Below are 26,287 nucleotides of genomic sequence, written 5' to 3'. Positions count from 1 at the left end.
TCAAAGTCGTATCTCCTGACGCTGGTTTTTGTTCATCACGATTTGGAAACTGCAATCATACCACCACGTTCCACCATTTCTCATCACAAACACTGTTGTGGTACCTCGGCAGCTTCTGGAAATGAATCATACTCCATGAATTCAAACACAGTGCTAATATCTCTAAACACCAGCCAAGCCAGGCACCACCAAAATAAAGAAGTAGGTAGCATGCAGTGAGGAGCCTGGACTTTTTTAACGTGCTTTTTAAATTGTAGATGGTTTTAAAACATAATATATAATCTCTCGATATCAATAAAAAAAAATATCTCAATGCCCAAACTATCAGGCAAGAACTTTTTAATATTTTTGTATTTTTTATTACTCAAAATAAAAACAATAATAAATATGCAAATGAAAGCAAAGCCCTCTGGACAATACTTTCCCTGATTTGCTGGAGGGAAGGACCCCTAGTGTCCATCTGGATGCTAGCCAGCCTGGGGTCTGGTGACTACACAGCATCCGGGATGAAAGAACATCTTAGCTTGTGAAATATTTCCTGCAAACACTTTCCTCTCTCTCTTATTTGTATGCCGACTGATTAAAAATAATAAAAAAAAAATAAATGTATACGGTTCTGCTTTCTTAAACTAATTATTTCAAAATATTATCAAGGTATCATGTGATCATCTGGACTCTGAGGATTCATCATTACTGATGAACGGGAATGTGCCTTGGCACAATAGTTTCAGTGGTTGATTATGCATTGCAGACACCTATAGATAAACATCTCTATTTGTAAAAAATGAGCACTGTCTCTGAGAGCAGCTTCTGATGAGGCTTTAAAAGCAGCATCAAAAAAATGTAATGCTAGAAGGATGAGGGTGCCCAGCGCTGTCACATTGCTTTCTAAGAGGGAAAAAAAATAAAAATCTGCACCGTTCCTTATGATCAGGGTTTTACCCATTTATTTGGCTAATCATTCAAATGGCTAAACAGACCTCTAATTTGAAAATAAAAACCGATTGATGCAATCACAAACAAGTTCTGAAATTGTGATTTATAAAAAAAAGAGGGGAAATCGTGTTCTAAGCCAAAACACACACACAGTTACCTTTTTCTAATCACAGCATTCATTTCTCCTCATTATGATCTCACAAGCACATTAAAATCTTATTAACATTAATTACTTCTGAGCGTCTATGCATGAGCAGCGACAGGCTTGCGTGCGCGCGCGTGTGTGTGTATGTGTGTGTGTCTCTGGATCATATCTACATTTATATACCTTGCTGCACTTTGCTTATAAAACATGTGAAAATATTGCTGCTAACACCAATTAGCTAATTTCACACACACAGATAGTAAGCTGCTGTCTCGCTGCACAGCTTATTATAGACCAGCAGACAGATGGACAGACAAACAGACGCAAAAAGCATCACGGCTCCTCCTAAATGCAAGAGCTGAAATGCCTGGCACCCCCAGGAGTGCGAGTTTTATCCTCGTAAGTCTGAGGGAACAAAATGACAAAAATAATAAAAAAAAAAAAATAAAAAAATACAAGACAGCCAAATATCCCATTTTCTACACAGATGGGTTCAATGATGAAGTGATAGAGACAAAGAAAAAACTGGCAGGCAGACAAGCAGCAGGCGCACAGAGAGATAGACGGAGACAGATAAACAAAGCAACAGAGAAAAGAGATGAAAGCGTATTAATATATGTGATTTGGGGCTAAGCAATATAAACTTTAGCCCACCAATAAGGTAAGGAAAGCAATGGCAGAAAGAAATGAGAGTCACAATAGGTCCAACTTCGCAAGCAAAATAAAATCCTGACTCTCTACAAAACTATTTATGGATTCTATTTATACCGAGAACACTACACACGGCGCTGCCACTGATGATATTCAGCTCCACCACAAACTCCAGAATAAACACAGGCACCCCAGCAGTTGCTGCTGGAGAACCGCACCTTCCCCTGCTTTCCCACCCTTTGTTCCCGATCCAGCTCAGCTTCACCTCTCCCCTGCTCCTAAATCCTGCCCTCCTGAACACTTCGCTCTGAGTTAAGATACAAACAACACATCGGCATCGCTCATCGTGTCACAGCCACGTTTCTCCATTGCCTGGGGATTACCCTCTTTACTACAACTCCTTCAGTCATTCGCACGACGCCAGCAGACGCTCGCTTCTTCTCCACGACGTTTTCCTCCCTGCCCAGATACCCACCTCTGCTCATCCTCCGCTACCCAGAAAGCTAACTGCAACCCGGGGCTGGAATTAAAACTTCCACTGGCACCGGCTGAACACGAGGTTCAGAAGTAGCCCAAATTTGCCTTTTAGCACTTCCCTCCTTTGTTTCACTTCTGTATTCTTCCCCTGATGACGTGATCAGGCAAAACACTATACAGGGGGAAAGGATTAAAGCTTCACAAGACAGGTCTGCGGAGAAATTTCCAGATGGCATGAAACGCTACCTTACTGGGAAAATTTCTGAAATGAGTGTGTTTTCATTTCTCGTGGTGACACAAGTGTTTGGATTTTCTGCTCACTCCTCCTGGATCAAGAGAAGGTAAATGTGGCAATAATCACTGTCTTATCCCAAGCCTTTTTCACCCAAAGCTTTCTGAGCACTCGGCAAAATGCTCGTTAAGCTTGAAGGCATGAAGAAGTTACTCACTCCATTTTAGAGCTAGGGAATGGAGGAGCAGAGAGGTGAAATTGAAGTACCCAGATCCATAAGATGGTCTGCAGCAGATCCAAAAAGTGCTTTTAGTTACATTTTCCACATCTTCTCTTTTTACACGTACCCTACCTAAGGTCATTATAAACAGTACCTGAACCATAATAATAATAACAATAATAATAATAGTTTTTGAGGATTGTACTCAGGAAGCTTGACCTTTGTTGTGTTTACACACCATTCATCTTGCTCATGACCTACTCCTAATGATGCTCATCCAGGAGGATGCACTCCCTCACAAGCACAGCACTACCAGGGATGCAGTCAAACAACTATGGGACATGTCAGATGCACCTCAGCCAACCAAATTAGTTAGTTCTGGTGCATTCAAAGTAAACCTAATGATTCCAAGAAGCTTTGGAGCTCCTGAGCATGGACATTACACCTGTATCACACATAAGGGTAAACTCGGTGTGTGCAGAGCAAATCGGGTCATGTGGCAGAGAAGGAGCCACAGCATATGGCCCCTTCTGCCACAAGGAGCAGGTACATGACCTGCTCAGGCAGAAAATAAGCAAGCAAATTGAACACCCCTGCATTTGCTCGGCTTACTGTGCTGCTTTTGTTAAATACACAGATGTTGAGAGTGAAGACAGAGAAGAGCAAAAGCTCTGTAAACGAAGCAATGAGCAAAAAAGATTTGAAGTCTTACAGTTTTAGGCATATGGCAAAGTGGACTGTTGCCAGCTTATTTCCTAAGAAATAGAGCACGGGCCTTTAAAATTCTTCTTGAATCATGTAGAATTGCATCTTTCCTGGTGTGTCCCCACAGAAGTACTTGGAGAACAACTCTGAGTAGGCAAGGTGTCTCACCCATTCTGGCTGACGCTGGTTCAGTTAGAAATTCAGCTTACGAACCCAGGCTTCCCAGACAGCCAAGATAAATTCCCCACTAGGCTTTCTTCAGCCTCCCCATTGATGCTCTCACCTTGCTCTTGGCATGTTTGAAACTCTGGAAAACAATAGGGCCAAGGAGAACTTCTCCCTAAACACATCGGTTAATCCTACTATAACAGGAGGAAGGGCCACAAAAAGATGAGTTCAAATAAAAGAAAGGAGAAAAAAAATAAAAAGGTTAAGAAATAAGCATCCACGGGGCTTGCTGACTGAATGCTTACATAGCTGTTGACTCTAATCCTCCTTTCCCCCAAACCCATGTAGATATATATGGTTCACTGCACCCTGAAAGAAAAATTGAGTGCTACGTAAAGCGCTCCTTTGGAGTTTGGAAGACCCTGTGTGCCTTAATTACATGCAGCAAAAGTTGTACCTCTGCAAATTAAAAAAACAAAAACAAAAAGCAGAAGCTCATTTCTGTAAGCAAATGTATAACAGTAGAAATGCTTAATTAGAAAAAAAAAAAAAAAAAAAGAAGTTGCCAGTTTTTACCACAATAGCATGCAGAAGCAAGTGTGCAACCTGCAGAAATTCCCATGTTTAGCATGTAAACGGGATTTAAGCGTCCTAAAAAGTAGGAGTATTCAAATGCAACTGTCTTGAGGAACATCTCTCGTAGGACCAGTGCTTACCAGCAGAGGCAAACAAATCTCAGCGACCATTCAGTCTATGAAACGGGTCATTATGCATAAATGAAAGGATAACAGGGAAAGATCTCCAGTGAGAGAAAACAAACAGCGAACAAACAAGGCATTTATTGGCTTTCCTGTACAAAGCAGCTTGATCTGCCTCTCTCGGGTGGGAGTTCTCCCTGCAAACCTGGTCTCTTCATCTCCGGTATGAACCTTAGTGTACTGTGTCTACCAAAAGTTACAGCAGGCTGAGACAATATGAGAGCACTTAAGAGGTGCACTTGGCATCCAGACCAGCCTTGAGATCCAAAGCTCTTTGTGTCCTTCTCGAGGTTAATAAGATGAGATTTTACTGACTCCATCCTGGCTTTTACAAGCTTCTTGAGGATTACTGAAATTGGAGGTTGCATATGAAAAAGACGGTTCACCCGTTTCCTAGAAGGGATGTTCATCCACTTTGCCCTTCGAGTCCTGAAATGTGAGACACGCCTGAGGAGTGTTCTTTGTTATCGTGTCTCACAAATATATCCAGTGATGGTGAGTCCATATGTCTCTGATAAAGAAAAAAACCTTACTGTGCATTCCAGCCTTTTCTTTTGTAAACATACTAGACTAGACGAATTTGGCTCTCAAAGGAGAAAGTATTAATTGTGCTGGCTAATAAAACTTTCTGTTGCTCTCCTTCCAATCTGGTCTTCTAAGCATCAACAGACATTAAAACTGGCTTTTGGGAAGTGGGAATGTATCAGAAAGTAGCACGAAACCAAAACTTGCTTGCAAGTTTTCAGGAATTGAGATTTGAATCTCATTCCCGAGTAACAAAAAAGTTAAATGCACCTACTCACTGCACAGCTTTCAAGCTGAACGTACAAATAGCTCAGTTCCTCCTACTGTTCATTCTCTGACAGATGCCTCAGCAGTAATACATCTGTGCTCTGCCCAAATCCAGTACTCGCAGGCTTCCATTATTACTTGCATATGTTTGTTTCCACTGACAGTTTAAACAGACAAGTAACAATCCTCTTTAAATATGTGTCCAAAGAACCCTTAGGGGCTATTTTCTCCTCTACATATTGCAACTCCCACTGAGCAGCTATGCAGACAAGCAGTTGCACACACAAGAAGCCCAGAACAACGTAACTACTTGTAGGTACTTTTATATTCGTGTGGGATACCAAGCTTCAGGCTTCTTTTGATGACTGTTTCAAGAAGCAAGCAACGCCACTGTTAATTTCAGCCAAGTGTAATCTTCCCCTATGATTATTATTGTACAAAACGAGGTGAGAGACTGGTCCAGGTTTTGAACTTGTCTTTCTTGGACACAACGGACTCAAATCTAAGGCTGGACCTCACTGGGAGATACCCAGCTGTGGGAAAGCCAATTGGAAAAAAAAGTTACTTGTTGCTTACCAGCCTGTGAAGTTACATTAACGGGGTTAAGAGAGCAATTATAAATAATAATAATAAATAAGTAAGCAAATTTAATTTAAAAAAAATCTGCTATTAAAACTAAGACTTTGTTGAGAAGTGGACATGTTAGATGTATTTGGCCTCAATTTTGAGCTATGGTAGGGTCTACCTATAGTAGGGTCTTTTTATATCACTCTGAAAGTAGAATAAGATTGTAATGGGAAAAAAAAAAAAAAAAAAAAAAAAAAAACTTTAACAGTTTTTAATATGGCCAGGAACCATTTGAGCTTCCGTTGTCCATGGAACATGGTCTTGACTTTTCCAGGTCCCATCTGCTTGTACAATACACTGAGGAAGGAAGAAAGAAAGGCATCACTTCCTCTTTCTCTCTGTGCCTCGATTGTTCCTGATTTAAAAAATGGAAATCATAATGTTGATTCAGCTACTGGAGTTAAGCAAAACTGACTATTTTCATTAAACGCAACAAGATATTTAAGTAAGTTTTTTCAGAAAGGCGAAGTGCTATTTATTCGTATCAGCAGCTATCTCTGGCTAAACTGTCCTGGAATCTTTTGTGAGCGTTCCCTTCTCCGGCTGAACTCAGCTGATAACTGCGCTCTGTTTTGAAGTACTTGTGTCACTCCTTTATCTAAAAAGCCTAGCAGAGACTTAGAACGGGCACTTCTCTTTTGTGGGTAATGAGAACAAAGCAAAACAAAACAATACAAAAAAAAAAAAATCACGGCAAGGTCTCAGGATTAAGGCTTTGCAGAAGATCAACCAAAAAAAAAAAAAAAAAAAAAAGGAAAAAAACCATCTATTGGATGTTAAATTCTTTGCAGGCTTTGCCTGGATATGACGAGAATAATCACCAACATCTCCTGAAAGCAAGCCTTTTCATCAAACCTCCAAAGCTCAGATTTCAAGGAATTTCAAGGAGAGATCTGGTAGGAATCTTATTAATACACCTATGCACGCTGCCACAAGGGAAACAGTATCTAACACAGCAAAAATGAGGTCAAATTCAGCAGCACTGTCCTAGAGAAAACTGTCTCCTGGTCACAAATCACTTGTGGAGTACCATGTATCATCTTTACTGCTTCAGATGTACGCCAGCTGCAGCCACTAGGCTAGAAATACAAAGCTAAATTCAGCTCTCAGTTCAATGTTGATTCTTTTAAATTTCATGGAATTACGACACTTTTATACAAACGTAACTTAGGGCAAAACACGACCTACAAACTTTTTAGCAGATACACAGACATTCAGAAACTTGACGTGGAACTTCTTATCCCAGGAGCACAGTCCTCTGATGATTATTGTATGATGATTATTCCAGCTCACTGCTCACGAGGGAAAAGGGAAGGGCTGTGGCCTCATCCCACCTCACTCTGGCCCTATTCGAACCAAGTCCTGCTGCTACAATTTTCTCCCTCTCCTGCCAGTGGGACCAAGTTAGCCCCTCTTTTTGCATGAAGTTCAGACTTTTTGTCCTCATTTTCTTTGAACAGCTCTGCCCCCTGCCTGCGTCTCAGCTTTTATTTCTTCTAGCTGCTCACATTCTTCCCAAACCTCCCTCCTAAATGCTCCATTTGTATCCTTCTCCCACATCGAAGCCAATGTTCCATAGTAACATTACTCAACCAGATTTTAATAACTCTTTAAAACAGCCTACAGACAACTAAGCCATGCTCGTGAACAACCAGCCTTAACCAGGAAACTCCAGAAAAGTTGTTCCTATCTCATCTCCTTTTTCCTAAAGCAAACCCAGTAGAGTAAAGAAAGAGATGGCAATGCACTTTCAGGGTGATAAGGCAAAAAAAAAAAAAAATGGGAGAGAAAGACTCTTACAGCAATAAAATTAGCTAATACAGCTATGGCTAACGCTCTCCCAACTGCTCTCAGGAACTGATAAACCTCATTTGCCCTATCTTGAAGATGAGCAACTGAGACACTGAGAAACGTAGTGACTTGTTGAAAATTACACAAGAAACTAGAAACAAACTAAGGCTCCTGCTTCCATAATCAGTGAGTTATCCTTTCTGGTACTTATGTACTTGCATACGTCATTCTAGCTACTATACTTCAATCTCACTACAACTTCTGAGACCACACCATGGCTTTAAGCTGACTAAAATATATAAGAACTTTGTACAGAGGTTAAAAAAAATATCTAAGAGGCATCATGAAAAGCTCTGAATGGGATCCTGTCTCCTGTAAAAAGGGACTCGGAGATTTGCAGGAAAAAAGAAAAAAAAAAAAAGGTAAATTCCAGAATTCAGAAATGCCTTGCACCACGGAAGAAGACTGAGCTTTCTCTTGCCCAGCACAAAGTACAAAACAGCCAAATGTACTGCAAGAGTACAACTGGCTTTTAACCTCATTCAGGAGCAGCTGCTTTCACAGCAGTGAAACGTTTCAGGCTGAGCTTGACTGACTTAGTGGATAAATGATTTGAAGTTGATATAGCTCAGAAAGAATCAACTCATTTAGGAAACGTCAGTACCTTAAAAACATTCTTCTTCTATTCAATCGGAGCAAGTTTTGAAGCTTTCAAAACTTGGCCATGGCTTGGAGAGGAAAATGTAAGCAGTATTTTTATGAAATGCTGGAAATTACAAAACACTGCTTGGACTTCAAACGGTTCACCCGTGAGTCAGCAGAGGCTGGGCCTTCACTGAAAACTTGCATTGGTCCTAACTATTTTATTAGTTTAGCGCTAGCAAAAGGTGCCAGATTGGTAGCCCCAGGCGCTGCATTCTCTATTTATCCCCAAAGCAGGTACAGCAGGAGGGCAAGCCATCTCCGTACCAACCCCTGCTACGATTCCTCATGTCAGGGGACTTGGTGACAGGAGGGTGATCTGGTCTTGGCGCTGCTCTGCTTTCCTGATGTCTCTGCTGTGGCTGCCCGCACGAGGGCCAATTCCCTATGTTGTGTTTCAGGAGGAGGGGTTCCTAAACCGCTGGGCCTACGAAAAGGAAATAATGGAGAATCATCCTACGAGCATCCTAGGAGACATGTTGAGAAAGAAGAACCAGGGATTATTTTCTTTGTATTATATTCCAGCCGTCTCAAAATGAACGAATACTGGGGAGAGCAATGAGGCCAGAGAGAGTCAATGTACTGAGTACAAATGAGATTTATATGTGGCTTGAGTCACTCCAGCCAATTAGCTACCCACCAGGCTGTTTGGTTTATTGTCCCTACTGGGTAAAGATTTAATAAGCAGTCACCTAGATGGGAAGCATGAGACTTGCAGAAAGGAAACTTTTCACTACTCTACACTGAAAACTTGAGCCCAGTCCTGCAACAGCTCTGCAGAGCCGATTCCCACTTCCCACTGATCTGTGGATGGCTGCAAGATGAGGCGCTTTATTGTGACAGTCCACAAGGTGGAAAATAAGGGAAATACAGGACAATCTTTCATTGTATAATTACCATGTCAGAAATCTTCCGCACATTCCAAATATTCTAAGGGAGTTAATAAAGCTTTCTTCATTTTTTAATCCAACACTCAGACTTATCCAGAACTTTGACATTTTCCGTAGTATGAAAGTACAAAAGGCTGGATTTTAAAAGCAGATCTACTGGGGAAATGCGCTGTGTAGGGAACATATTAAACAATCCGGCCTATGTTTGGAAAAGAAATACAGATGCATCACAACGAGGAAGAATGTTCAAGAGCATCCCAAAAAAACAGCAGCTATTCGAGCCAAAGGACAGGATGCAGTGGGCACAGCAGTATAAAGCTGACAAGCAGATTTAACTGACAGGGACAGAAAGAATTGGAGGCAGCCAAAGCCTTAGCTACACTAGGGCTTCTTCAGATCCCACGTGCACTCTAACTGAAGCTAAAAGCACCAACGAGAACGTTTCTAAAACTCCTTCAAATGGGAAGAATCCTAGAAGCAGCAGCAGCAAAATGGAGAATGCAAACTTTGGGAAATTATAGAAAAATGAATGCCTATTGAATATAAGTAAGACTGGAAACAAAGCAAAAAAAGGCTAAATTAGTGGAATGAGCATTTCTTGACCTTACTTAGCAGTCGTGCCTGGTATACAAGGGTTTAGCATACTTTGTAAGAAGGCTTCTTGTCCTGTTAATACTGCTCATTGCAATACAGCTCAGAGCCATTCATTTAAATGCAATTTTTTGTAAGGCACTGTCCCAGCGGGTGTGGCCCGGTCTCCTGGGAATAGCATTTGTTAGTTTTAGAGAACCAGCAGAGGGAGCACATTAGCAATTAAACATGGTTTCGCATGTGTTTGTGCCTAAACAATGAGTTTGGGGGGCTTTCTGTTTGTTTGTTTTTATTTTTATTGTCAGCATTCCTCCCTGTCACTAACGCCCATGACTCACACAGCTATCAGATTGCTAGGGGTTGAGGAGTCAAAGCCACAGAGAATAACAGGCTCCACATCCACCCCGCATAACACGTTAGCGGACAGAGGCTTTTACCTAGGTGTCTTTCTTCTCTCTCCCACATATCAGCCTCCACCTTACCTGTTCCCGACCATCTGCCCATGAAATCTTGTGCTGCCACAAAACCACTACTCCCAAACTCCTGCACTGGGACCGCTAACTTTCGAGCCAGAAAGAATGGCATACGGATCCCTAGGGAGGGAAGAGAAATCAATAATTAACTTTCAGTCAGCTGAAAGGACAACTCTGAAGTCCGTAAGGTAACTTTCCCAGTCCTACGTCAATAGCCACAAGGGGCGGATCATACTTTCAGCTGCTGATGGTTTTAGAAGCAATGTATTAAAAAGCCCGTCTTATAGTGGGAAAAAAAAAAAAAAGTCAGTAATTTCCACACTGTGTTTACCTCAAAATCAACTGGCACACCACACTTGCCTGCATTTTTAGCTCTACCACAATCCCAAGATAAATCTACTACGGCAGCATAACATTAAGAGGTCATCTCCAGACGTAGCTTACAGAATGGCAGCACTACTGACCTGCAAGAGATGTCCCAAAGATGCTCTGGAGAGGGGGACATGCACTACCCAGTCGGGTTTCCTTGCCCCTTCACCGCAGTTATCAACTCCTGATAATCCAAATTTATGTAATCACTGATTTGATACTAGCTCAAATATTGAGGAAGAACATACTGGCTTTAGTTTGCCTTTTGTTGTGTCATTTATACTTGTACAAAGCAGACAGAAAATGTTAGTTAGGGGTCTGTGTTCGCTTACTTCACCAAAGCACAAGGAAAGGTATACATGTATGAGACAGGGCACTGATGAATAAAGTCCTGAAGATGCTGCCAGTGCCTAAATTCGGTGGCACTGGCTCCTTCTACAACACCTTTTTTAATATGAGGTGTTGAGGAGCAGCAGAGCAAGGGCAGCACAGGCCGTGGCACTAACCCTGGGCCTGGCGGGTGGGATATCCGCGGTGGGGAGAGACCCCTCTTTGGCACCACAAGCTTTCGGTCTTTGTGCTTGCACAGACCATGGCCTTTCTTCCCGTGGTGCCACCTAGCGCCAGCTCCTTCAGCGGCTCTCTTTTCCCTACAGTGAGCATCTGCCCCGCAGGCCTCAGGCTGGCACCCTAGGCGCCCACCTCACCCAAGCCAAACCCCAGCCATCAGGCTAACAGCATATTTGTTCCTACAGACGGCTCTATCTGACTGGCCCCGTTTCCCACTACTGTATTTTAACTGTTTCGAGATGTAGGGGCTGCTGTCTGTGAGGCAGAAGAACTTGGGCCCTCCTCACACACCTTTGGGGTGCGCAGCGGCCCTCTGGCAGTGGCATGGGGCTCGCCTCCCTACAAGCAACCTACCTGCCCCGGGGGGAGTGCTTTTACGAGACCCCTTCCCAAACCCAATGTCCACCAAAGCCAGGCAGGCAAAATGCCTCCGTGGGACAAGAAGAAACTGAAGGACTGAGCAAAAAGGAAAAAAAAAAAAAGCATGAAAACGTCAAGTGCATAGGCGGTAAACATCCAGCAATGCCAGTTTTCTATTAAAAGAGGATTGGATCAGTGCTGCTAGAACTAAATATTAACTTTTGAGATAAATAATAACCAGGAATATAGGCAACACTGTCAAAGCCAAAACCATCCCGGACAAAAGCCTTTGCCTTTATTCACTCCTCACTGAAATGTGGATAAATCAGTGAAAATCTGCTGAAGTTAAAGCTGTGTAGGCATTACAACAGCCCCTCCGAGTTTGGAGCACAGTTAAACACTACTCTTTCACCACGAGAAACTAGGATCATTGGAACAGATAGATTATTAAAAATCCAATTTATTTTTCCCAGTTGATATGGTTTGTTTACTTTCTGAATCTTCTTGGGCCAAACTAACGCAATCAATGAAGTCAGTTTCACTTTGATTTGCCATCCTTTTCTCTCTGCAGCACGGTTTGAACTGCCGACCTTACAGAGGGAACAAGTTATTGTTTAAAAACAACTATTTCCAGTACATTGTTTCATTAAAAAAAAAAAATCTTTAAAGCATATATAAAGGGCTCGAGTTTTCTAAAAGTTTTGCTGTATAAAAAAAAAAAAAAAAGTAACTTGAAGTTAAATTTCAGTATTTAATTCTCCATTAACATTTACAAATCTCTTTCAGTAGGAGCTCTTTACCATACAGACCACACTGTAAAACAGTCCTATAAAATGAGACAGGAGTGAAACCAACTAAAATCTATAAGGCCACAGCATGCCATCAATTTCTAAACAGAACTCCTATTCAAATCGTTCTGCTTAAAACCTCATATGGCCTGCAAAAATGAACAGGGTTTTCTTGAAATGATTTAAATAACAATTTATCTAAGACTGTAATCTCTCTTGTATGGGATTTGTAAGCCATCCCACAGAATTCTCTAGCAGGAGATACTGTTCCCTATTTACATCAAAGTTTTATATAAATAATAATACTTTATTTTATTTTTTTGGAGATTTTCTGCAGCTGTTCTCCCTTATGAATAAGTAGGGCCTATGAAGAAAATGTGAAAATAGGAAAACTGTGAGTAATATTTATAATAATGATATATCCAACTCAGGAAATTGCTACAACTGTCTTTATCAAAATAAACAAGATTGGTATTTTTTCCTCCTGTAAGAGAAGAGCAAAATCCACTACTATTAAAATTAATCTGACGTGGTATTTGTTTGGTATTTGGATTTGATTGTCTTATACCCCATTTTTGGTCCCGTTTAAAAAAAACAACAACAACAACCACCCAAACCAAAAACCACACGCACACAAAACCCAACTGCGTTGCTTTTCGTCTCGCAGGAGTGGAAGAGGCACATGCACACGCCATTCAGTCCAAAATTACTCTAGCTACAGGGCATGGCAAAGCATGAAATAACTGCTCCGGAGCACTTCCTCGTGTGGGTGTGTTAGATAACTGTCTGCTCCAGCGCTAAAATAAAGTGTGCTGAGACCCAGACAACACTGGGGAGCTCCGCTCTGGACCACCGAGTGGGTTGGGGGCATCTGAGCCCCCAGACCCTGAAGCAGCCTGGGCACCTGGTGCCCCTTCAAACTCTGCTGTGCCCCTTGGCCGAGGGGCTTTTGGCTCGCTGGGTTCCAGCCACAGCATCATGCACTGGATTTAAGTTTACTTAGACATACTTCACCCTTCGCTGTCATATCCAGATTGCAAACGGACTTTGTGCAGTCAGGAAGGGCTAAGACTTATTAATTTTTTTATTATTATTTTATAGAATATACTTAGGTTTCAAAGAAAATGAAATCCCTCTGATGGGAAAGTTTTCACGATTAAAAAGAGACCTTACTGCGTCACAAAAAATGTTTCTCCCACTCCGACTCTCTTTTCTATGCTCACATTTTTCTTCCCTGGGGTCTTCACGAAAGGAAGAGATACACCACAGTCATTTTTAAAGTTTTCCTCAAACCTAAAGGTGAGGCTGGGCTTCCGCTCAGTGTGCGCGCGGGACTCCCAAAGACGGGTCTGCCGGCCTCCCTGCCGGAGGAAAGCCGGGCTGCTGAAGGACACGGACCTGCCCTGGCTCGGGACGGAGCGCCAGGTGCCCGACAACATGCACACCCCTCCAGGGGGGCTGCTGCTGCAATCCTGCTGTGGGCTCAGCACCAGCCCGGGCACCGGGAGCTTCGTCCACCATCAGGGCCCCCGCGCGCCTGGCGGGACTTGTGCATCCCCTCCGGGCCCAGGTCTGAGTGTCAGAGCTGGAGGTGGAAGCTAGAGGAGGAGAGGCAGCACCTTGCTGCAGGAACAGGTCATTTGGAGCCCTGAGCACTGCTCCAGCCTACCGGCAAAACGCTGGCTAAGAAGCCTGAGTAAAAAGGAGGAAGGGGAAAAAAAAAAAAAAAAGAGAGAGAGAGAGAAAAGAAAAAAGCAAGAAAAAAGCAATGAATGTCATTCCCTAGCTAAGAGATGAGCCACCAATTCTTGGCACAGCGCTCTGTAAAACCTTGAAAAGTTTCACTCGGGTTCTGGAATAAAGCTTCTAATAAAATGGAGCAAGTAGTTTCTGCAGTTGTCGTGCCAGTGAATAGATCTGCTGCTTTGGATTTCAATTAACTTAGTTTGTTCAGCGAGGAGGCACTTCGGTTGAAACTGGGGAGCTGCAAGTTAAAGGACAGCTAAAAAAAAAAAGCAAAACAACAGGAAAAAAAAAAAAAGAGCCGAACCTGTTGGCAGCAAAAGTTCTCGCTGGCTGTAACATAATGAATTTTATTAAAACATTTCAAAGGATCTGAAGGTTTGGGAGAATCTACCAGGCAGTCCCAGGTGGGTTAGGAATAAAGCATTATGGACTTCTTTGTGCTGAGAGGAAGGCCTAATGCATTTTTTTAAGAAGTCCGTCCCTTGCTATTAAATAAATAACCTTCTATTAAAAAAGGTGATTGTTATTGCTGAGAGATCTCCACCGATCAGCGTCCATTTTCTATAATTACTTAGGATTCTCCAGAACATTTTATGTAACTCACTTCCACTGACTGTCTCTTTTCTTTTCTCTTTTTTTTGTGTGTGTGTGTTTTGTTTTGTTACCAGCAGAGTAACAGTTTTACTCTCCAACAGAAATGACAGGAGCTCAGATAAAAAGACCATTTGAAATGGATCGATTTAAGCAGCCTTTAGAACCCACGATAAATCTGGGCTCCAAAAAACTCGACAATGCTAGATGGGCTACGAAACGCATCGCCAATCCCTCCCCAGGAAAAAAAGAAAAAAGAAAAAGGAATAAAAAAAAAAAGAAAAAGAAAAGATTAATTCGGAGAAAAGCTTCGATGTTGGAAATTACAAATAAGCAGCGTGTTTGTGGAAGGGAAAATGGTAAATAAATAGTTACTATTTCAGGACAAAATGGCTCGATAGATTTCATAATTTGCCACCACTGTAAAAAATATCTATTCCCTTCCCTCCCCCCCCCCTTCCCCGCCAATACAGACGGAAACGCGAGCATAAGCATGCAGAAAGTGGGAGGGTGGGGGGCAGCCAAGGATACGAACTCCCTCTTAGAAAGTTTGAATTCTTATTAACCCAGTGATGCCTCCAGAACGTGACGTTCGATCAGCAACACAAAAAAGTTGCACTATACGTCTCCTTTCTCCCCGGGAAAGGAAACTGGAAAAATACTAATAATGAAAAAATAGATGTTAAAAATACCCAAGAGGGAAAAAAAAAATAATAATATAAAGTGCACGTACGATAACCCAAATTAACCCCCTCCGCCCCCGCACCAAAACAGACAAACAACGAGATCTCCGGCTAAAAATCCCGTCGGAAGGAGTGGAACCTGCTTTCTCTTTTCTGCTGTTATTATTGGATGTATGGTTAGGCATGGACTTTAAACTTATAGCGTATAGATAGGCACAAAACAAAGGACGAGAGTCACCGTTAGCCCCGGCATTACAGCCGGGAGTCGTCGGCAAATAGTAATAAAAGCCCGTTTAGCAGTAAATAAGGAGGGCATGATATATGGACGGACAGATGGAACTGCATAAACAGAAAAAGAAAAAGGCAGAGGGACCCGCAAACAGGCGGAGAGGGCTGTTGTACAAGAGTGAAAGATATTGATTTACTTGGAACTAGTGTTGGAAAACAAACGTATTTGTTTCCTTCGCGATTGGGGGGGGGGGGGGGAGGAGGAAGAAAAAAAAAAAAAGTGATTAAAGTGAATCATAAGGGGGCACACCCTGCAATAAGTCCATGGGGGGGGGGGGGGGGAATATATATATATTTATAGAGGGTAAGGCCTTCTGTAGATGTTCCCAATTTGCAGCGAGCGGCTAGGGCTGCCAAACTTACACCTCCAAATTAAAACCCGGGGTGGTGGAGGGGTGAGAGGGAGGGGGGGGGGGGGAGGCTGGCCGGGTTCGTGGGGGAGCGGAGGCTTCGTGTCGTGCGTGTGTGCGTGCGTGTGTCCCCCCCCCCCCAAAAAAAAAAAAAAAAAAAAAAAAAGCCAAAAAGCCAAAAAAGCTCGCTTCCTTCCCAAAGTTGGCCGGCCTACCTTGTTCCCCCGTCCTCCGCTCGCCTCCTCATAGCCGCTGCCTCCCCGGGAGCGCGCAGCGTGCGCGGCTACCGCCTGCCTGCCTCCCTAAGGGGTCCATTTTCCTGCTCGGGGCGGTGTGTGTACACCACACGCGCTGCAACCTACCTTCCGCACCGCGCCGCGGCGACGGGAGAGGGAGAGCGAGAGCGAGGGAGCGGGCGGCGGCGGCGGAGGAGGCAGGGGAGGCAAAGGGGGGAGCCGAGACAAAGCCCTCCCTCCCTCCCTCCGCCCGGGCTGCCTCCCCTCCTTCCCCGCCGCTCCGCAACAGGTCGCGCCCCGGCCGGCACCGACGGGGGGGACCGGGATGGATGGAGAGAGGGAGGGATGGAGGGATGGAGGGGGGGGATGCTACACGCCCCCGGAGTGGGGACAGCCTGAGGGGAGCCCCCAGAGGTGAGGGGACACCCCCAAGAGGTGAGGGGATCCCCCGGAGAAGAGGGGATCCCCGGAGAGGAGGGGACCCTCCGGAGAGGAGGGGACCCCCAAAGAGGAGGGGACACTCAGAGGTGTGCGGACCCGAAGAGGTGATGGGATCCCCGGAGAGAGGACCCCTAGGGATGGGACACCTGGAGAAGGGACCCCCAGAGAGAGGACCCCCAGAGAGAGGACCCCCAGAGGGAGGATCCCCAGACAGAGGACCCCCAGAGAGAGGATCCCCAAAGGGAGGACTCCCGGAGAGGGGACACCTGGAGAGGGGATCCCCGGAAAGCGGGGACCCCCCCCAGCGTATTCCCCCACTGCTGCCTTGCCCCGCTAAACACCGGGAGGGGATGGTGTAAAGGCAGCTCTGCCGGGGATGGGGGCTTGGGATGAGGGAAACAGCTGGCCCCGCACAATAAGGGGGGCCCAAACAATAGGGGAGAAGTGTGGGGGGGTGAAGGCTCCGCTGAGGTGGCTGTGAGTAGAGAAAGGGGGCTGTTGGCCCCGGCACCCCCAAACACACACACGCCGAAATCCACGGGCATCGGGAGGCTCCAGCCCCTACAGCTATAATAATGCGCCGTGCTTATGGCTGAACAGGTGCAATGCATATAGTACACGGCGTTACGAGGACGGAAATAAATCTCTCAAGTAAAAAAAAAAAAAAAAAGAAAAGAAAAAAAAAAGAAAACAACCAAACAAAACATTTTTTCCCAGTTGCAGACAGGCCTAGGTTATTTGAAATAGGGGTCTGGTTTGGAAAATGTGCTCCCCGCTCCCTGCGTTTTTTTTGGCTGGGGGGCAAAAGGGGGGGAGGGGGGCAGACAGAAAGAAGGTGCAAAAGGGAGACAACAAAGCCAGGAAACCCAGCACACGTAAGTGGTTACTAGATTTTTATTTTTACAACATTCTCTCATGGCTGAAGACGATCGACGCTGCTACTAAAATAATTTTCACTCGGCCCTGCCTCCCCTTGCACACAAACTTGTGCTGCTCGCAAAAATTCTGATGATTTTAATGACAGCCACAGCCACGCGAAAGTAGCAAGAGCAGGAAAACAAGCTTTTGCACCTGTATTTCATCCTCGGACAAAGGTTCCTCCGAGAACTTTATCAGCAGGGTATCTTTATTTTAGTTGGAGAAACTGGGTCCAAAAAAAAAAAAAAAAAAAAAAAGGTTAAGTGATATTCCCAAGGCTGTGCTGTAAATCAGTGGATAAAGCGATGAGAACCCAAATCTCTTGGTGCTTAGCTCGGAATTGGCTTCCAATAAGTCACGGCCGTGGCAAAGTTAAGGGTCCCGTCTGAACCAGTCGCGTAGGCTCCCCCTGTTGCCAGTGGAGGGACAGGCACCTCCACAAAGCCACCCATCCCACTTCCCCCACCCCCCAAAAAGAGGAGGGAGCCTGCACAGCTGGATGAGGCCAGGCAGCTAGCTTTTAGCTGGCTAAAATTAAATAAAATGAATCGCGTTTTGATCTAAAGGCCTATTCCAACATCCTGCTGCCCAAAGTGCATTTTTATGCCACATTCACTATTAGGCAATGTATGCCTAACTGGTACCGATCAAAAAGGGACAGCCTACCGACTAAAAGAGACAGGTAAACCCCCTAGACCCATGGATTTGTACCCTGTGGCTGGCTGGATGTTCACGATTCACACACAGTCTTCATAATATTAATCAGACTGGTGAATTTGATTAGTTTAGTTCACTGGTAGCTGCTACACATTTCTGTATTTCACTCATAAACACCATATTTTCTATACAGCTGTACAGGAAATAAAGAAAGATTAATCTTTTCTCAAATGGTTAATTTTCACGACTGCCTTCATCATCAAAACACGACCTTTCTTACCTTAGGGTAAAATACAAAGAATTAAAAGCTCTACTAGGTGACTTAGTTCAACTCCTTCAGTAACACTTAGCAAAATGCACAATGCAAAATATAGAGGTAGCTCTACAAGTTGAGGTACTCTAAATACATACAGAAAAATCCAGGCGTTATATATTTGCTTCTCTGGACTTTATGACCATATTCAACTTATTGAAGGGTATGTAAGGTTAAAAAAGTAGAAAGTGATCTAGGAGACTATTTCTAACTGCGGTTCTTTATATGGCCGTCTATGTGCCAAATGACCACTCTCTGCCTCAGTTTTTCCATCTGTAAAATGGACCTGACTGTAGTTCTGTGGGCAAATAGTACCAAAAATATATGAAGTGTTTTGTTTTCCTCAGCCTAGTACCTCAGCCTAGCATCTCTCAGACTTTTATGACGGCGAATATCATGGGAAAAATACAGATAATAAAGGTGATCTGTATTAAAGCCAGCTGATGAAAATCGTAAGATTTTACATACTGCTATGCAGTTTAAATATGAGTACTCTCAGAATTTCAATTTTAAAAAGTAGATTTACACCAAAATGAGGATATCAGATATAAGAACTTCTTAGTATTCTGGCATACTTGACCCAAAACTGACATTCACTCCTCAGTCCTACCTACCTTACAGATTCAAATCTGAAGAGAGTCAAAACTTAACAAGTTTCAATAAAATACAGATCTGAACATTTTCAAATTAATTTTGACATTTAGGTTACACTAATTTGGAACCATGTAAGTTTGAACGATGTTCAGATTTGCCCTTGATCCAGATCCAAAAACTTTAAGTTGGGAGGCATCTAGAGCCTTACTTCCTGTAACTTTCTCAAAATTTTATACAAATATCTAAACCAGGATCACAGGGATCACAGGGTAAATTTACTCATATTCTCAGAAAGTCTGAATCTCAGTAAGGACCCTAAAACTGAACCTGACTCCACACAGATCTGGAGACACTTAGAACCAAACCTCAAATGACACTTGAAGCAAAGCACATTCAGAGTAGTGCAGGGTTTGGCTGTATGCCATTCTCCGAGATTGTGTGAAAACAAATATTAAGCAGATCCCAATGTAAGCTAGTTTTGGCCCTTAATCAGAAATGAATGCAATTAGCCATAACCTTTATAAAATCCAAGTATCTATCTGACCTCAATAATAAACCTCTCAATTTGCAATCTGCACAGCTGGTTCTTCACCTGTGAGCCTTTCTGTATGGATACGAACCATCAATGGTTTGATTCTCTGTTGTCTTATACATCAGTCATCCTACCTAAACCACACATAAAGTGTCCACCAGAACTGGTACGGCTGTGCAAGTCTTTGTTGCACATGACAAGATTCTGGATGACAGACTGAGAGGGAAGGAATGCGCTTTGGTGCCAAATAACATACTCTGTGCTGCTCTGCTCTCTCCTCTCCTTTTCATGTTCCCAGGCTCACCAACGTAGTGAGTTTAGACGTATCTTGTAGGCAACCACAACTGGAAGAGGAGTCCCTGCATCCTATAACAATATCTGAGGATATGACTGACCTCATTTAAAAGACTTTGACCCTTTAGCAGCTATATATCAGGTGATGCTCAACTTCTAAAGAAATTTAAATAGGACTGACTCCATGGGCTGGTTGGGTATCCTGCCCATCATTGTGATGGGTTAACACACTATTTTGCTATATTGCTTCCAGCTGGATCAGAAACAGCAGCTCAGAACCCTGCTGTAAGGTCCTCACAGACCTTACAGACCTTACAGAGCAGTTGTTCAGCTGATCCCAAGTGCATCTTGTCCCGTGCATTGCAACAAGCAAAATGGTGCTGAGGCTTAGCATACGGATACCACGCTGATGTTAAAAAATTCAGGCAAATTTCTGTCGCTGTTCTCTTTCAGATAATACCATCAGGACCTAGAAACACTCGGCAACGTGTCTGAACTTGATTACTTCCACTTAGTCCCCTTCACCACATACTCAGATCTCCTAGACTCCCCTGGTATATCATACCGTCATGTTGCCAGCCCGACAGGAACGGTGATTCAGTTGTCTCTATTCATGTCCTGCGGTGTCTCTGCAACTTTGTTCAAATGTAATGAGAAAGATGCCAATTAAAAAGGCACAAGAGCCCTGCAGCTTGGCAGGCTGATTCAAATTAGATACCTGTATGAAGTGATTAAAATAGGTTTTTCTAAACCTGAGGATAACAGGAGGACAGTGTGTTTGATTTACATCGGTGGGGGTCAACAAAAATGTAGAAGAACCACACAGATGCTCTTTACATCTGCAGATTTACTGGTGAAGATGATGGGGACAGAAGGAAAAAAATACATTGTGCTCCTGGTGTCTTTCAATACACAAAGAATCGCAACTGTTGCCCCATCTCAGCAGTCATTACTTACTGCCAGACCTCCAAATCAGTAATATTTTCTTTTAATTTAGCAGCTTTGATCCATTCCGCTGCACATACGTATTAAAAAAAAACAAATCTCACAATTTCATTTGGTAAATAGCCACTGTCATTTCCATTTCACAGACAGTAAAAACTAAGTGGAAAGAGTTAACCACTTGATTGAGAGTAGAAGTGGGATTGGGATGTTAGGCTTTCCTGACCAGGAGTTCAGGCTGTGCTGCCTCTTATAGATCAGGATCTCAGACAGTCCAATTGATTGGCAAGACTGGGGCACACTTGCTGAACCCGAACTGTCTTTTCTATTTATTTATTTACTTATTTTTAATTTTGAATCCAGGAATGTCGTGAATAATAGATCAGATGCAAAGATGAGACGTCTCCAACCGTTTCAATGGATTTGTGAAAATCTGCCTCCCAGTCGTAAGTACCGTGTACCATAAATGCTCACTTTCTTTTCTGATGACAATATCAGCACTTTGGTCAAGGAACGCTTTGCACAGTGGCTGTTCCCTTACAGCTCTTAAGCCACCTTGCACAAAAGATACAAAGTGGCGTTTTCCATGCCAGATGCAACAGTACTGCTGCTACATCAGTGAGCTGTGACAGTGAGGTATCTGTGATGGAAGAAATTTTGCCGCACCATAGCCAATCCCTTGCTATCTATACCCATCAATACTGGTGTGTATCATCATCATTCCTATCATCAATCATCATCTACAAGGGCTGAGAGTCCTAATAAAGCACAGTCGAGAAGACTGATATCATAGCACCATTCCTTTTTGGAGTTCAAGAACTGAAAAAAAAAAATCCTCAAGCTCCCACATGGCCTCTCCTAATTTCTCCATTATGCACACATGCACACACACTTGGCATGTTTCTGTGTGAACTTTACCTCTTAAATATACAGAATGTGTTGTAATTATTTAACACAAACCAACCTGTAGCTAAGTAGATGGCATTGGCTACATCTGTGTTCATCCTCTCCATTTACAGAGCATTGGGATATTACCTTTATTTGCATCAGCAGGCAATTTGTGACCAATTTAGCTGTTGAGCTAATGTGTAAGGCCCTCATCCAAGCTGTGGAGTTACAATGGAATCGGATCTTGTTACATAGCCTACTGCATTGTATGGCACACCCTCTATTATATAACTACATGCTTCCCAAAGGTTGCCTATAATTTGATTATAAAGAATCATATTGCAGTTCACTCAGCATTTAAAGGATGAGAAATTTGATGATTTACTTATGGAAATCCTTTAGAAACTGATTAACAAGTAGTAAAAATTAGTTTTGCCATCTGAAAGGAATTATGGTAACAAACAAGCCAGGATGCACATCCATCACTCTCTTCTACTGGATAACTAGAATGACTATCAAAGATTTCTATTTTTGTCCCAGAAAGTTAGGGAGCATGCAGAAGGATTTGATTTCTGTCATAATAATTACAGGCAGTCATGTGGTTATGACATGAACCACAGCGAAAATGCTGAAGCTCTAGGTGGTCATCAGTTCACTTTTACCCTCTTTATATAGTAGGAAAAAAAAAAAAGGAAAGGAAAAAAAAACACACACCACATACTTCTGAAATTCTAGTGCTTGTCACATCAGATCAGATGCGCAGATTTTATTTTGCATGAAGACAATCTAGTTGAGGAAAATTGTAAGTATCGCTACCAATGTTTTGGACGCTTGTGAATTGAGTGTATTTGCACAAGCTTATCAACATGAATCCCTTCTACCTGGAAAATATTTATGTCAGCATTTTCAGAGATGGTACCCCTCCAAGATGTAATTATCTTCCTGTTTAAAATATTGCATATGAGATTATTGCCCTCAAATAGTGAGCCACTTCTAGGAAAAAAAAATAAAAGGAAAAAGAAAAAAAAAAATTTGTATGTATTAGGTGGACAAAAAGAAATTCCATGCTTTAACTTTTATTTGATTGACTATAAATAAAGTGGATGGAACACACCTCTACAGAAAAGAGACGGATAATATTGAAACTTGAAACATTCAAAACTCTCAAGTAGGCCCTAAAAGTTAAGCAGTTGTCTTAAAAGGTATGGGTTTATTATTTTTAATCTCTATTAAAAAATATATTAATATATTATATATTAATATATAAAAAATATATTAATATATTAAAATACTCCCACGTATTTTTATTTTTTTTCTGCACACTTATGAAAACTAGAAACTTATTTACTTTCTTAAAGCTAGCGCTGTATGACCAACACCAAAAAATCATAGGTACAACAATGCTGTAAGTTTGAAAGGAGCAATGCTAAGTGCCATTACTTATCTAACACTTCACCACAAAATTCCTGCAGCTGATGTAGGATTTTTGTCCTCAAATATAGGCATTGTTTGAAAGTTCCTATATAAGATCTTCCTCCATGTATTCCATGGCAAGGGGAAACCAATGCATTTACCAAGCAGACTGAAATTGTAAGTTATGGAAAATGCTGGACTCACAGGGTTTTGGCTTTATCACACTTTCAAGGAACTCTGCACAAAATTTACCCTAGGATCCAGATTCAGACAGCCCAAATGCCTGCTAAGCCACCATGCTTAAGAATTCTGGATATATGCCCCTAAAATCCCACATCCAGACAATAGAAAGTACCAGGTTCAGGGCCTTCAGGGGTGTTTAGGGTAACTGACTCTGACATGGGGAGTGTATAGAGAAGTACCTGATTCTGTTTCTGTTCTCCCTAGGCAAGCTAAATACTACAGAGACCATGGAGCAAAAGAAAATGGAAATGAGTAAAACATCAAACAAAGCTTTGTCCTTTTTAGTCCAAGAAATCAACTCCAAGACTTGACTGGTGACTTTTGTACCAAAAGCAGGGGAGACACTAGAAAGGATGCACCCATTTCACCAGGGCTAATAACATCAGTCTTCAGCGTAAAAGTTTCCCTTTGACACAACTTGATTATCTGTGATCTACAGACTACCTCATTGGGATTATTTTTGTGAGCAGGTGGGCAGGATTTAGTATTCATTGCCTTTGAAGTTTTAGTCCAAGATGTTCTTGAGGGATAAAAAACCCTAGATGTACTAGATGTAACAGAGAAAAGGAATGTCCTGGTCTGGATATTATTTTATTTTATATAAGGTAAATTCACTTAAAAAAATAAATAATAAATTGGTTACAATTAGTCCATCAGTTTTAGCCTAGGAAAGAGTATTTTTGGATAATCAGAACAGACTTTGCTCAGCTCTTTGAAAGGATGCATTTCAAGGTACATTTCTTTCTTTCTTTTTTTTTTTTTTTTAATACTAATTGAAATTAATTTTGGATGGAAAATATTTTTTTATTATTATTTAAAGACAGAGGAATTACAAGCAAAAAGTTGCATTAACTAAAATTAAGCCTCAGGTCTTACTTACACATGAACAGAGATAAGAGCCTTTCTTTCAATCAGACCTATCAAAAATTGGAAGATCTGGTGAGGTTGTTAGTGGTGTAAGCCTGTCAACCCAACAGAAATGAAATTAAGTATCCTATAGGCAAACAACTCTTTTATTTTACCTGTATTTGAACAAAACGGTCTTTCATTACAGAACTAGAGTACACAGAACAAGGTGAAAAAATATTTTCAAAATAATATAATGGAAATGAAGTGTACCAACTTCAATGCTAACCTTCAGTCAGGTTTTGTGAAGAGCTTGAGTTAGATATTATCTTATGGTCAAAGGGCTCCTTTTCTCTAACTTTCTTTGCAATTATTAGCAAGGACTATAATATTTGGTATTGCTACCAAGACAGTCTATGATCATGTAATGAGATCCCCATTGTAATATCTGTGCAATTACACATAATTAAGTTTGCCAGGGGAACTTTAATTTCCTGATTTTTGAGTAAATAAAGAATCAATGTTAATATTCCACTAATCAGTACTAACTAACATTTAATTTGTTTTGTTTCAAAATCAGAGGTCACGTTGTGAAACCGTTTGATAGTATGCAACAACAACAACAAGAAAGCACCAACAAAATAAACAGAGGTTGGGATTAGGATAACTTTGTATAAACTGGTACTTTGCTGTCCCACTGTTCCATTTGTTCAGCTGTCCCGAAGCCAACAAAAAATCAGTAAGAATCAGAATGCAAATATGACTTTAAGCACTCCCTGTTGTGGTCTTGAAATGAATCAACATTTGTTTTTACCATACCATGATAACATCGCAGATGTGAGAATCATAAATGTCAGTAAACCTTAAAGATTTCTATTTCAGAAACAAATTCTCTACCACTACAGTTACATGAAAGTTTCAGCTAGCTTCAGTGGACCATTTGTGGGCCAAACACCAAACAAGAATGAAAAATCACATCTGATAGAAATACCAGATGGAATATCAAACTATACATCACGCATCCATCCAACTGAGTAGGAAAAGCAGAGTTTCGGTCTGGAATTCATAGAGATTCAGATAGTAAAGCTGTGACACACCACAGAAATTCAGGAGGGGTTATCAGATACAGGTTTTTGGGGAAGGGGGACAGCTGGGAGCACCCTGTTGAGAGCTACCTGGTGCAACACACATCCTCAGTCATCAGAACTGGGGCTGGCTCCTCAGGCACCACATCCCGCTCAAGCACACATCTAGTGTTGATGGTCATTCAGTTTAAAAACTGGTATGAGAAAAATAGACACAGTTATAATAAACAGAATTGATGGGGTATTTGTCTCCCAACCTGCTGTTTCAATCCAGACACTGCTCTGGGCTCGAAGTATCAAAGTGTGACGACAATGCACAAGGTGCATAACAGAATCATCTAATTTCTTTTCCTGCCTTACTTCTCGAAAAACACTAGAATAATAAATAATGTTATCATTTAAATGACTGTCAATAGTTTTCAAAGTCAACACGGCTTCAAACATCCGAGACTTCTTGTATTAGGAAGCTGACTGCAAATAACCAAGTGTCAGCTCACATCTAGTGCAATCTTTAATTAGAACCTCACAGCCAGGCAGGCTACAAGCTTTTCAGCTCCTAAATTAAAGCTGTAATTTTGGAGCACAGGAAGTAAACCACCGGGGAAAAAAAGCACCAGTTTACCATACTGCCAGAAGTCAGCTCAATCTGACCTCTGCTTCAAAATAAGGAGGACAGAAATTACACCATTTTCTGGAGAAGCCACAACATAACAATGTCGATATGTTTTTGATGTTAGATACTTAATGATGTAGTTAATTCTTTAGGATCACTTTACAGACTACTCCTCTGAGAAAAGAAAAGTTATGCACAAGACAAATGAAACCAAAAAGTTGACTTACAGGCTCCCAGCACTATCCACAGGTCTCAAAGCTCAAGATTATCCATCCTCATCACCAGCAAGGGTTCCCTTTCAGAGGAACATGAACATTTGCTTCACAATAGCTCAAAGGTGTTCAAATCCCTGCAAGATACTAACACTAT

At 42.1% G+C, this 26,287-nt stretch overlaps 1 protein-coding gene across 37 annotated transcripts in view; it reads right to left on the bottom strand.

Moving 5' to 3' along the window:
- Positions 1–26,287, bottom strand: part of ZBTB20 (zinc finger and BTB domain containing 20) — a 522,330-nt gene that overhangs the window by 460,003 nt on the left and 36,040 nt on the right. For 32 of the 37 annotated variants that reach the window (XR_005267038.2, XR_011812419.1, XR_011812426.1 and 29 more), the window contains exon 1: positions 16,119–16,259. The exons of 1 other annotated variant lie outside the window; for it this stretch is intronic. The gene's annotated coding sequence lies outside the window, so the exon portion shown is untranslated. Of the gene's footprint in view, positions 1–10,167; positions 10,279–16,118; positions 16,417–26,287 lie in introns of those variants that run through there. 4 more of the 37 variants (XM_072044152.1, XM_027462819.3, XM_027462833.3 and 1 more) reach the window with 4 other exon arrangements.

This window comes from Anas platyrhynchos, chromosome 1 (assembly GCF_047663525.1).
Source record: "Anas platyrhynchos isolate ZD024472 breed Pekin duck chromosome 1, IASCAAS_PekinDuck_T2T, whole genome shotgun sequence".
Classification (NCBI taxonomy): Eukaryota; Metazoa; Chordata; class Aves; order Anseriformes; family Anatidae; genus Anas; species Anas platyrhynchos.
This window is presented reverse-complemented; position numbering and strand designations above follow the sequence as displayed.